Consider the following 12736-nt stretch of genomic DNA (forward strand, 5'->3'; position numbering starts at 1 on the left):
TGAATGCGCAGATGGCTAAGTCTGATGATGGTTCGATTATAGCTGAGTTAAAAGCAGGACCGTTATTTATTGAATAGATTTGTGATGCTCAGAAAGTTGATAATGATTTGTTAGCAAAAAGGGGCCAATGTGATTTGAATGTTATTCAGAATTTTGAGTTGATGCTGAGGGTTGTCTAAGGTTCAAAAACCGAATAGTTGACTATCTGTTCGCCCGGGTAGTATGAAAATGTACAATGATCTAAAATAGCTCTACTGGTGGCATGGTATGAAACAAGACATTTCTGACTTTGTTTCGAAATGTTTAGTCTATCAGCAAGTAAAAGCCGAGCATCTGGTACCTTCTAGATTGCTTCAACCGATAATGATACCTGAGTGGAAATGGGACAGAGTCACGATGGATTTTGTATCCGGTTTTCCATTGACACCAAGCAAGAAAGATGTAATCTGGGTTATTGTGGATAGATTGACTAAATTGACTCATTTTGTTCTGGTTCACACAGATTACTCGCTTGATAAACTAGCTAAATTGTATGTTTCTTAGATTGTGAGATTACATGGAGTACCTATTTCTATTGTTTCAGATAGATATCCGAGGTTTACATCACAATTTTGGAAGAAACTGCAAGATGCACTAGGTACGAAATTACATTTCAACACTGCTTTCCATCCACAAATAGATGGTCAGTCCAAATGAATTATTCAAATACTTGAGGATATGTTGAGATGTTGTATTCTTGAGTTTGAAGGTACGTAGGAACGATACTTACCTCTGATTGAATTTACGTACAATAATACCTTTTAATCAAGTATCAAAATGGCACCTTACGAGGCTCTGTACGGTTGTAAATTTCATACACCATTGTATTGGACTGAGCTCAGTGAAAATAAGTTACACAGGGTCGATTTGATCAGAGAGACTGAATAGAAAGTAAAAGTTATCCGCAAAAGTTTGAAAATAGCTTCAGATCTTCAGAAATCGTATGCTGACTTGAAACGAAGAGATATAGAGTTTCAGATCAGGGAAAAAGTCTTTTTAAAAGTCTTGTCGTGGAAGAAAATTCTAAGATTTGGTCGTAAAGGCAATTTGAGTCTGAGATTTATTAGGCCATATAAGATTATAGAGCGTATCAGGCTGGTTGCTTATAGACTATTGTTGCCAACTGAGTTAGAAAAGATCCATAATGTTTTCCATGTTTTGATGCTTAGTAGACATCGGATCCCTCACATGTGATTAATCCGTCAGAGATTGAGATTAAGTCTGATATGACATATGAGGAAAAACCTATTCGTATTCTGGCTCGCGAAGTTAAAGAATTGCGAAATAAGAAAATTCCATTAGTGAAAGTATTATGGCATAAACACAGAGTGGAAGAGGCAACATGGGAGCCTGAGGATGCAATGAAAGAACGTTATCCGAACCTATTCACTGGTAAGATTTTTGGGGACGAAAATCCCTAAGGGGGAGAGTTGTAACAGCCTGATTTAGACTCTATTCGGAACAGTGGTTTTGGGTACACAAATCTGAGTCAAAAAATATTTAAAAATTATTCTGTGTTTATTGTGTGTGAATTAATATCCGTCAAATTTTTGTGTTTTAATTTTGTCGTTTGAGTGCCCGATTTAATAAAAGGGCTTAATCGCGTAAAATGAAAATTTGATGGTTTAATATGTAAGGTCTGAATTGAATGTGTCTTTATAATTTAAAGTATTTATTTTGCAATTAGGCCATTTAATATATGAATGGACGGTAATGACATGCATTATTAAGTTGTTATATTAAATTATAAAGGTTAAATTTGTAAAATGTTAAATAATATATGTTATAATAAAACATAAAATTTAAAGCCATGCATTTTGTTCATACTTTTGACTGAAAATTGAGAAAGAAAGAAAAGAAATAAGCTTAGGGTATTTGGCCATTGTTGAGCTTGATTAAGGTATGTAACTAGCTCGATTTTTGATAATTTTTACGTTTTTGAGATGTTGCAGTGTAATGTGCAAAGCCAATGTTTGAATTTCTGATTTTGATGAATATTTTGAGTTATGTCATTGATGAATAGTTGAGCTTTGTGATGTTAGCATATGAATTATGAAAAATATGTTCTGGATTAATATGTTCTGTATTGGAATTTTTGATGATTTTGAGTAATTAGGGCTAAATTGCAAAAATAATAAATTAAGGGACTAAAATGTGAAATAAATGAAATGTATGGACTTGTATGAACATGGGTAACATTCGGCCTAAGCATGGTGTGTGCAAATTTTGCATGTTTTGTGTTTTGTGCAATTTGGACTAAATTGTAAAAAGTGTGAAATGTCAGGGTAAAATGGTAAATTGCCTATTTATGTGTTTTTTGGACAAAATTGAATGAAATTATGTTTGAATGAGTTTAATTTGAATATATTTAGATCAACAACCAAAGAAATCAGATTTGGATCGGGGGAAAACCAAAGTTGTCGATTAGTCGTTTCGTTCCGATAATCGTTGTCTGAGGTAAGTTTATAAGCAAATATATGTTATTAATTTGATTAAATAAGAACTATATATGTTTAAATGAATAATTTGATAGTATATATGTGGAAGTCGAACATGTATAAGCTTAAAAGCTATGTGTACGACTTCGATTCGATCTAGTTACGACGTTCGAAAGACCCGTACGAACCTTAGGAATAAATAGGATACATATGTCAGGACATAGGATTTTTGATATGTGTTCTCGTGTAAGACCACATCTAGGACGTTGGCATCAATATATGTGATTACGTGTAAGACCATGTTTGGAACATCGACATCGTATTTGATTCGTGTAAGAATCTATCTGGGACAGTAGCATCGATATGTGATTACATGTAAGATCACGTCTGGGACGTTGGCATTGTATGATATGTGTGATTATCCGAGTATCCTATTCAATTCTGAATGGTTCAATAGGCAATGATAAGTTTTGGTTGAATGTGTAAAACGAGCTAAAGTGATCAGGTATGTGATAGTTTATTACCTATTTGAAAATAAGGCAAGTTGGTTATTTGATATGTGATGCAAATTATATATGATGTAAATAAAAATATATGTGTGTATAAAAAGTACATTCGGCCAAAGGTTATGTATAGTGATATCATATTTGTGATCTATGTGTAAACATTTATTAATGATTATATATGGCCTTATGAATATAAAATGTGAATATTTATGAAATGATTCGTGAATATATGTATATGAGTTTATGTATATTTGGTTAAATAATGATATTATGGCTTTGAAATTGAATAATATTTTGATATTAGATATATGTATATTCGGCTAAATGAAAGTATATGTTGTATATGAAATTGTAAGTTTGAAATTAAATGTGATTATGATAGCATGAATTGGTTTGGTTAATTGAGTTAATATTGTCATTGAGTTATTTATTTGCTTATGACTTACTAAGCTATGATAGCTTACTGTGTGTATATGTTTACCTCTATTTTATAGATTTTGGAGTCAAGTTACGAGCTCAGGGATCGTCAGCGAAGTTTATCACACTATCGACCGTTTTCGGTACTTTATAAGTTGAACTTAAACCTATGGCATGTATAGGCTAGTTTATGTTTATGTTTGTTTTCGGATTATGTAAATATGAGCCATGCGAAAATGGCTTAATCATTATGTTAAGTTTGGTTTTGATGGTTCGGCCATTATATATTTATATGTGAATCATGGTTGATATATTTGCTAATGGTGATAAAGTTATGTCAAAGTATATGTGTATGGTATATATTTGGTATGATGTGACATTGTGGTTGAACATTGCTGTTGAGTGAAATTCATGATATATAAGCGGGATGTATTAGGTAAATGGCTACAATTTGAAGTATTGATATTCGGTTATGTGATGAAGTAGATATAGATAATATTTATATGTCTTTGATCATTCGTTGTAAATGAGACTTAAAGTATAATGATTAGCTTGTGAAATGACCATGTTTTGATTTGGCAAACAAGGTGAATTAGCTTGTGATTAATGTTAAATAATTGGGGTAACATGTATTTGTGATCTGAAAGTGGGTTGTTTTGGCTTATAAGATTAAAACATCATACATATATGTTTTTGTGTATCCGGTTATGTAACACCCTGATTTTAGGCCTAAAAGTAATGGGCATTGAGTTTGGGATCGGTTAGAAGGTCGCTTGAATAAAAGGAAGGTGTTTAAATATTTTATAATTGTGTGTTTAGTTTAATTGTTAAATTATTTAGGAAGGGTGGGTAGTGTGGAAAAAGTTTATAATTAATTGAGGAGGAGAAATGACACAAAAGAGCTTGTGGCTTGGTGGCAAGGGACGAATAGTGTAGCCAAGAGATCAAGGGTTCGAATCTGAATGGCAGCAAATATTTTTAGGAGAACCAGGTTGCAGGTTAATAGGCCTTAAAAATAGTTAGGAATGAAATATGGCACAAGAGCGCCTGTGATGCAGTGACGTGAAGCATGATATGGTTACGAGAGGGAGCAGGTTCGAATCCTAGGCTTGGCAAAGTTTAAATTTTTATTCTTTAAGAAAACTGAGGCTTAGGCATATAAGCCTTATAATTAATTGTGACCGAATGGTAGCGTAAGAAAGGATGCAGTGTAGTGGCTAGCAGCGTGTGGGGAGGTAGAGTAACCTTGAGGTTTGGAGTTCGAGTGGAGGCGCGCGCAAAGGGAGAATTTAATTTTGCTACTCAAGTGATGTACGGTGGAAGCAATTTGAATGCAATTCAAATTGGAATTTTTGGCTAAAATCAAGGGGATTAGGATGAGGATTAAAGGTATATATGATGGTGATAAAATTGGAGAATTTGAAGGGAAATTATCTTGATGAGTTTAAGTCGATTGACGAGTGTAGGTGTATTATTTATTTATTTATTTATTTATTTATTTATTAGTATAAATATGTGTGTCGTACGAGTGAGTAAGGGCATTTGTTGTTTTGTGTGCTTCAATCACATATCACCTCCTCTTTTCTTTAAGACAAATTCTTGATCTTTTCTTCCCTATTTTAATCGAATCAATCTCTTCCCTCTTCAACTTAGCCAACTGTTTCTTTTTCATTTAAAAGTCGATTCATACACTTTGGGGGTTTGATTTCTTGTTGGCAAGCAATCTCGCAATCGGTAAGTGAATTAGATCTTCTTCAACTTTTGTTAAATATTTCTAAGTTCTTTCGTTTCTACATTCTTAAAATTCGATTCTTCTTTATTCTTCCAAAAACTTTCGTTAACCTACAGTTTCTCCATTTATTTCTCTTTTTCGCTCTCATTCAAGAGTCTTATCGCTGATGGAAAAAGGGGGTACTAGCAGAGAGGTTGGGATAGAGGCTCCCAAGTTTAAGCGATGTAAGGTGTCAACCGTTAGGGACTTTCCGCCTGGATGTGGAAGGGGGACTATGTCAGATTTCGAGTTACATAGGCAGATCGCAGTCGATCAATCTAATCAAGGCAAGTATAGGTGGTTCTTCTATAAGTAGTGGATTTATTTTGAATTAATGGAATGTTACTAATGGAATATAACGTTGAATATAGGTTCGGGCGATTATGAATACTTAGTACTCTAGGTGATAAGGTGTGCACTTCTACCCTATGATAACTTGATATAAACACTGCTACCCTATGATAACTTGATATAAACACTGCTACCCTATGATAACTTGATATAAAGCCGAAGGTGTGTACACACACTGCACACACAAGTAGATCGGCAAAAGCTGAAATGCCGAAAAGTCGAAATACCGAAAAGCTGAAAGTTTGACTACAACAGTCTTGCGAGTGCGCGAACACTCGTGAGATGGAAACCGATAGGTTGTCTGAGGCCCCATTAGCGATTCCATGGGCTTAGGTTGTGAATTGGCCAACCAAACCAGAATAGGCTTAATGGGCCTGATGGGCTGTTGGGCCCATAATAGGCAAAATTTGATAATTGATGCTATGTGATGAAAAATCGCATGTGAGCATGACTATAAATGTGAATTAGGCCTGATGGGCCATATAAATGTGACTTGGGCCTAATGGGCCATATAAATGTAATTGGGCCTAGTGGGCCATATACAGGTATGTGAACTTGACTAGGCTTTGTAAGGGGTTTTGGGCCTAGTATATGATGACTACACAAAACTTAATTCATATATTGGGACCGTGGATAAGTCATAGGGTTAATGTGTGGCAACGAGTATATGCATGTCTAGGATTGGATCTGGGGAGAGCTTGGTACTTAAGCGGTCTTAATGACTCACCTCCTCTTATTTGGAATCCTACCTAGTGCATATATTCATTCATCTTAGCTCACGGGATTTGTCAACGGGCCAAGGTGAGTGAAAACCGTAATAAAAGGAAAAATTACCGAAATACCCCTAAAGGTGAAAATAACCAAAATACCCTTAGGTATTGAATGTATGTTTTGTGGATGTGACATGCATATCTTCTGCATACATACGATATTCTGCTCAGGTTGCATATGGGTTGGGTATTATGGAACAAAGGAAGTATATGAGGATCGCATGGTTGCTTAACAATCGTGGATCCACCGACGGCTTTTAAGCCCAATGTGTAAATGAAGGTAGTTTCGTAATCGGGCTACCATTGATGTGTATCGGTTGGGTGGGTCGATATTTATATCCGCACATGATGTGTTGGGGGACGGAGTTGGTGTGTAGCGGATGGATTATTGGGATGGGATTGCACTCCATTGCATTGCATGTATGATATTGTTGTGATATTATTGCGATTTGGGCTTTGGCCCAATCGAGGCTAATTTGGGCTAAGGCCCAAAGACCACCGTTATTGAATTGGGCTCTGGCCCAAAATGACTAACGATTGCTTTATACTCGTTGAGGGTTGTACACACTGAGTTTTTGAAACTCACCCCCCTCATTCTAAACTTTTCAAGAGATCCTTAGTAGGCGGTTCGATGAATGGAGGGACTCGGAGGTGGCCAACTAGCATAAAAAGTTTAGACCTAGTCTTTATGCAATTTTTATTATATTGACTTTAAATTATTTCTATTTGATTTGGGTTGTAACAAGGTCTTTCTTCTGGCTAATATTTCAAATTAGGATAATTATCATTTTTTTATGCTTTATATTTATTAGAAGTAGAACGTTGTTTCCTAAACCATAATTGTTTTTAAATACTACGTTTCTGCAACAATATTTTTAAATAACGAGTTTTCATAAAATCATATGTTCTAAATAAAGCTTCCGCAACTGAAAAGAGATTTTACAAAGTAATTAAGGTTTTTCACTTTAAAGAAGTGTTTCCAATGAAAACAAGGTTTTTGCTAAAATACTTCAATGTGATGCGCCATATTCAGCAATAAAGTCTAGGCTGGGTTTAGGGTGTTACATTTAGTGGTATCAGAGCCCAGTTTTCAAAACTCGGGATGTGAAATGGGCTTGGTTTTTGGGCTTTTAAAATTGTTTTGAAAGATTCTATTGTGTGGCACTCCAAGTCTCCGATGTCGAGCCAAATAAGTTCTCTTACTACTGAATTATGTTGAACTGATATACTGCAATATGTTTTAAGATATTGATTGTTTATATTCAGTAGGATTTCCTTAGATATCAGATTGTATTAAAACATTTGAATCTGAATTTGATACTTATTTTGTGTATGTTTGAGAATGTTTGCGATAGGAGGATGTTTTGAATATGTATTAAAATTGTTAGGATCAGAGTGTGCGGCGGTAGCGTAGTGGGATAGTTGATACACGACTACTCTGTTATTTAGAAATTTTAGGGACGAATTTTTTTTTAGAAAGGGTGAATTGTATCACCCTGATTTTGGGCCTAGAAGTAATAGGCCTTGAGTTTGGGATCGGTTAGAAGGCCGCTTGAATAAAAGAAAGGTGTTTAAATTTTTTATAATTGTGTGTTTAGTTTAATTGATAAATTATTTAGGAAGGGTGGGTAGTGTGGAAAACATCTTGGGTTCGATCCAGGGCTTTAGCAAAATTTTTCATTTTTTTTCTAAAGAACCCTGAGCATTAGGTAGAAGGCTTATTAATAGGGCCTGGTAAAATTTGACACAAGGAAGCATATAGCCTAGTGGCAAAAGGCGTGGGTAATAAGCAAGAGGTCTAGGGTTCAAGTTTTGGCCTTGGAAAATTTTTTTTATTGCGCATAAGATTAGTAGGGAAGCTAGTATTTAGGCTTTATAAATGTGTTAGGTGGGAATTCGACACAAGGATGCACTTGACCAAGTGGCATGATGGCGTTAGGAGTAAGGAGAGGTGTTAGGTTCAAGTTGCAGCATTATCAAAAGTAGTGGGTTTTTTTTTTGACAACCTGGATGTTGGCAGAAAGAGTTTATAATCAATTGGGGAGGAGAATGACACAAAAGAGCTTATGGCTTGGTGGCAAAGGAGAAATAGCGCAGCCAAGAGATTAGGGGTTTGAATCTGAATGGTACCAAAAAATTTTAGGATAACCAGGTTACGGGTTAATAGGCCTTAAAAATAGTTAGGGATGGAATATAGCACAAGAGTGCCTGCGGTGCAGTGGCGTGAAGCATGCTATGGTTATGAGAAGGAGTAGGTTCGAATCCCAGGCCTGGCAAAATTTAAATTTTTATTCTTTAAGAAAACTGAGGCTTAGGCATATAAGCCTTATAATTAATTGTGACCGAATGATAGCGTAAGAAAGGATGCGGTGTAGTGGCCAGCATGGTGTGGGGAGGTAGAGTAACCTTGAGGTTTGGAGTTCAAGTGGAGGCATGTGCAAAGCGATCTTGATGAGTGTAGGTGTATTTTTTATTTATTTATTAGTATAAATATGTGTGTCGTACGGGCGAGTAAGGGCATTTGTTGTTTTGTCTGCTTCAGTCGCATATCACCTCTCTTTTCTTTAAGCCAAATTCTTGATCTTTTCTTCCCTATTTTAATCGAATCAATCTCTTCCCTCTTCAACTTAGCCGACTGTTTCTTTTTCATTTAAAAGCCGATTCATACACTTTGGGGGTTTGATTTCTTGTTGGCAAGCAATCTCGCAATCGGTAAGTGAATTAGATCTTCTTCGGCTTTTGTTAAATATTTCTAAGTTCTTTTGTTTCTACACTCTTAAAAGTCGATTCTTCTTTATTCTTTCAAAAACTTTCGTTAACCTACGGTTTCTCCATTTATTTCTCTTTTTCCCTCTCATTCAAGAGTGTTATCGCTGATGGAAAAAGGAGGTTCTAGCAGAGAGACTGGGATAGAGGCTCCCAATTAAAGCAACTTAAGGTATCAGGCATTAGGGACTTTCCGCCTGGATATGGAAGGGGGACTACATCAGATTTTGAGTTACATAGGCAAATCGCAGTCGATCAATCTAGTCAAGGAAAGTATAGGTGGTTCTTCGGTAAGTAGTGGATTTATTTTGAATTAATAGAATGTGACTAATGGAATATAACGTTGAATATAGGTATGGGCGATTATGAATACTTAGTACTCTAGGTGATAAGGTGTGTACTTCTACCCTATGATAACTGGATATAAAGTCGAAGGTGTGTACACACACTACACACACAAGTAGATCGGCAAAAGCCGAGATGCTGAAAAATCAAAATATCAAAAAGCCGAAAGTTTGACTACGGCAGTCTTGCGAGTATGTGAACACTCGTGAGATGAAAATAGATAGGTTGTCTGAGGCCCCATAAGCGATTCCATGGGCATGGGCTGTGAGTTGGCCAACCAGGCCAGAATAGGCTTAATGGGCCTGATGGGCTGTTGGGCCCATAATAGGAAAATTTGATAATTGATGCTATGTGATGAAAAATCGTATGTGAGCATGACTATAAATGTGAATTGGGCATGATGGGCCATATAAATGTGACTTGGGCCTAATGGGCCATATAAATGTGATTGGGCCTAGTGGGTCATATACATGTATGTGAACTTGACTAGGCTTTGTAAGGGGTTTTGGGCCTAGTGTATGATGACTACATAAAACTTAATTAATATATTGCGACCATGGACAAGTCATAGGGTTAAGGTGTGGCAACGGGTATATGCATGTTTAGGATTGGATTTGGGGAGAGCTTGGTACTTAAGCGATCTTAATGACTCACCTCCTCTTCTTTGGAATCCTACCTAGTGCATAGTATTCGTTCATCTTAGCTCACGAGATTTGTTAACGGGCCAAGGTAATTGAAAATCGTAATAAAAGGAAAAATTATCAGAATGCCCCAAAGGGCAAAATGACCAAAATACCCCCAGGTGTTGAATGTAAGTTTTATGGATGTGACATGCACATCTATTGCATACGTATGATATTCTGCTTAGGTTGCATATGGGATGGGTATTATTGAACGGAGGAAGTATATGAGGATCGCATGTTGTTTGACAATCGTGGATCCACCGACGGCTCTTAAGCCAAATGTGTAAATGAAGGAAGTTCCGTAACCGGGCTACCATTGATGTGTATCGGTTGGGTGGATTAATATTTATATCCCCACATGATGTGTCGAGGGACGGAGCTGGTTTGTAGCGGATGGATTATTGGGATAGGATTGCACTGCATTGCATTGCATGTATGATATTGTTGTGATATTATTGCGATTTGGGCTTTGGCCTAACCGAGGCTAATTTGGGCTAAGGCCCAGAGACCACCGTTATTGAATTGGGATCTGGCCCAAAATGACTAACGATTTCTTTATACTCGTTAAGGGTTGTACACACTGAGTTTTCGAAACTCACCCCCCTCCTTCTAAACTTTTCAAGTGATCCTCAGTAGACGGTTCTACGGATGGAGGGACTCGGAGGTGGCCAACTAGCATAAAAAGTTTAGACTTAGTCTTTATATAATTTTTAATATATTGACTTTAAATTATTTCTATTTGATTTAGGTTGTAACTGTAATAGCCTAAAATTGGGTCTAGTTAGAACAGAGGTTTCGGGACCACAAAATCTGAGATATAAATAATTATTTTATGATTATTTTGAGGTCTATGATATGATTTCATGATTGTGTGAAAATTTTGTGAAGAAATTCTATGCATAAAGTGCTTAATTCGAAGTTAGGGACTAAATTGAATAAGTTGTAAAACTTGCATTCTAGAAGTTTCTAGTATGAAATTGATTTGAAATATTAATTAGGAGGTCTTAAATAGAAATTTGACCAATTTCTAAGTTATGGACAAAAATTGGACATGGATGGAATTTTTGGAAAGTTTAGTAGTAAGGGTATTTTGGTCATTTAGGGGTAAAATGAATTAAAATACAAAATTAAAAGCCAATTTTGCTCATATTCTTCACCATGGACGTGTATACCAAGGGAGACTCCATGGCTAGGGTTTTCAAGCTTCCCAAGCTCAATTGTAAGTCCGTTCTAACCCCGTTTTTCTAGTTCTTTACGTTTTTGGAGTCCCGGTAACTTGATTTAGCTTATGCTAGCAATAATTCAACCTAGGGTTCATATTTGGAAAAATACCCATAGGTAAAATTTGTGTATTCTAGTGTTTTATGATACAATATGAGGTTTTAAATTATGTTAGACAACTTGTGCTACTCAGTTTTAAGTGAAAACGAGCAAAATGGCTTAATTGGTAAAAATACCTAATAGTCATAAGTATATGTTAGAGTGAGAATTTGATGTTGTCATAGAAGGGAAAAGTGATCATCATGTCATAAAACATAAGAATAAGGGATGAAGTTTAATTCCCGAGCCTAGGGGAAAAAGTGTAAATATGCAAAAGTTTAGGGGCAAAATTGTAATTTTTCCAAAGTTTGAGTTAAGGATTGTTTTGAATAGTACATTAATTAAATAAGTAAAATATGATGTTTTAGATCCCGGAAAACGAGATTTGAACCTAGAATGAGAGAAAAATCGAAAATTGGGAAAGTTGGTAAAATGGCCGTTTTAATATCAAGGTAAGTTCATATGTATAATAAGCATTAATTTATGCATGTTTCAATGTAAAATTGATATATTTACTATGATCTCTGAGGTGTTGAAAGTATGTGAGTTGGTATGATAATAATACAACAAAAATTCTGTAATTTATATTTGAAAGTTAAATTTAGTGAATTAATTGAATTATGTTAAATTAAATGATTTTGGTGCCAAGTTTATGAATTGATTTAAAAATATGTCTATGGTACATGAAGTGCATTGAATTATCATACATAAATGTGATTTCTATGATTATGGATATTATGGGAAATTGTAAGTTCATATGATTTTTAATAAGACAATGTGTAATTTAATGTTATTGCGTTGATATTAAATAAGATGTAAGTTTATATGTAAGTAATACATCACTATTACTTGTATTATGATATTTTATAAAAATATTGGAAATATGTTTGTGGATAATTACTTGATTGGTGAAATTGTTGGAAAAGAGAGAGAAATCCCGGTATAGTGCTGAGTGCACATCATGTGTACAAGAGAGCTACAAGACATTATGATGTAGCTAGGTCGCATGGGTGATACTATGTGTACACCATGTAGACAAGAGAGCTACGGGATATATGTAGCTAGGTCGCATGCGTGGTTCCAAGTGAAGGACACCATGTAGACAAGAGAGCTACGAGATAAACTGGCTAGGTCACATGGGTGGTACTAAGTGTTCACCATGTGTACAAGAGAGCCGAACTATATGATGGGTGGAGCTATGTGCTGAAACCACCAAGTATCGAGGATTGATCCGAAGTGTTCAACGGGAGACTCTCTATGTATTGCTTTGTGAGTTTTGTGATGAATAAGTGCAGGAACTTGATTATGTGAATGATGTGTTCATTAAGTG

Source organism: Gossypium hirsutum, chromosome A13 (genome assembly GCF_007990345.1).
Source record: "Gossypium hirsutum isolate 1008001.06 chromosome A13, Gossypium_hirsutum_v2.1, whole genome shotgun sequence".
Lineage (NCBI taxonomy): Eukaryota > Viridiplantae > Streptophyta > Magnoliopsida > Malvales > Malvaceae > Gossypium > Gossypium hirsutum.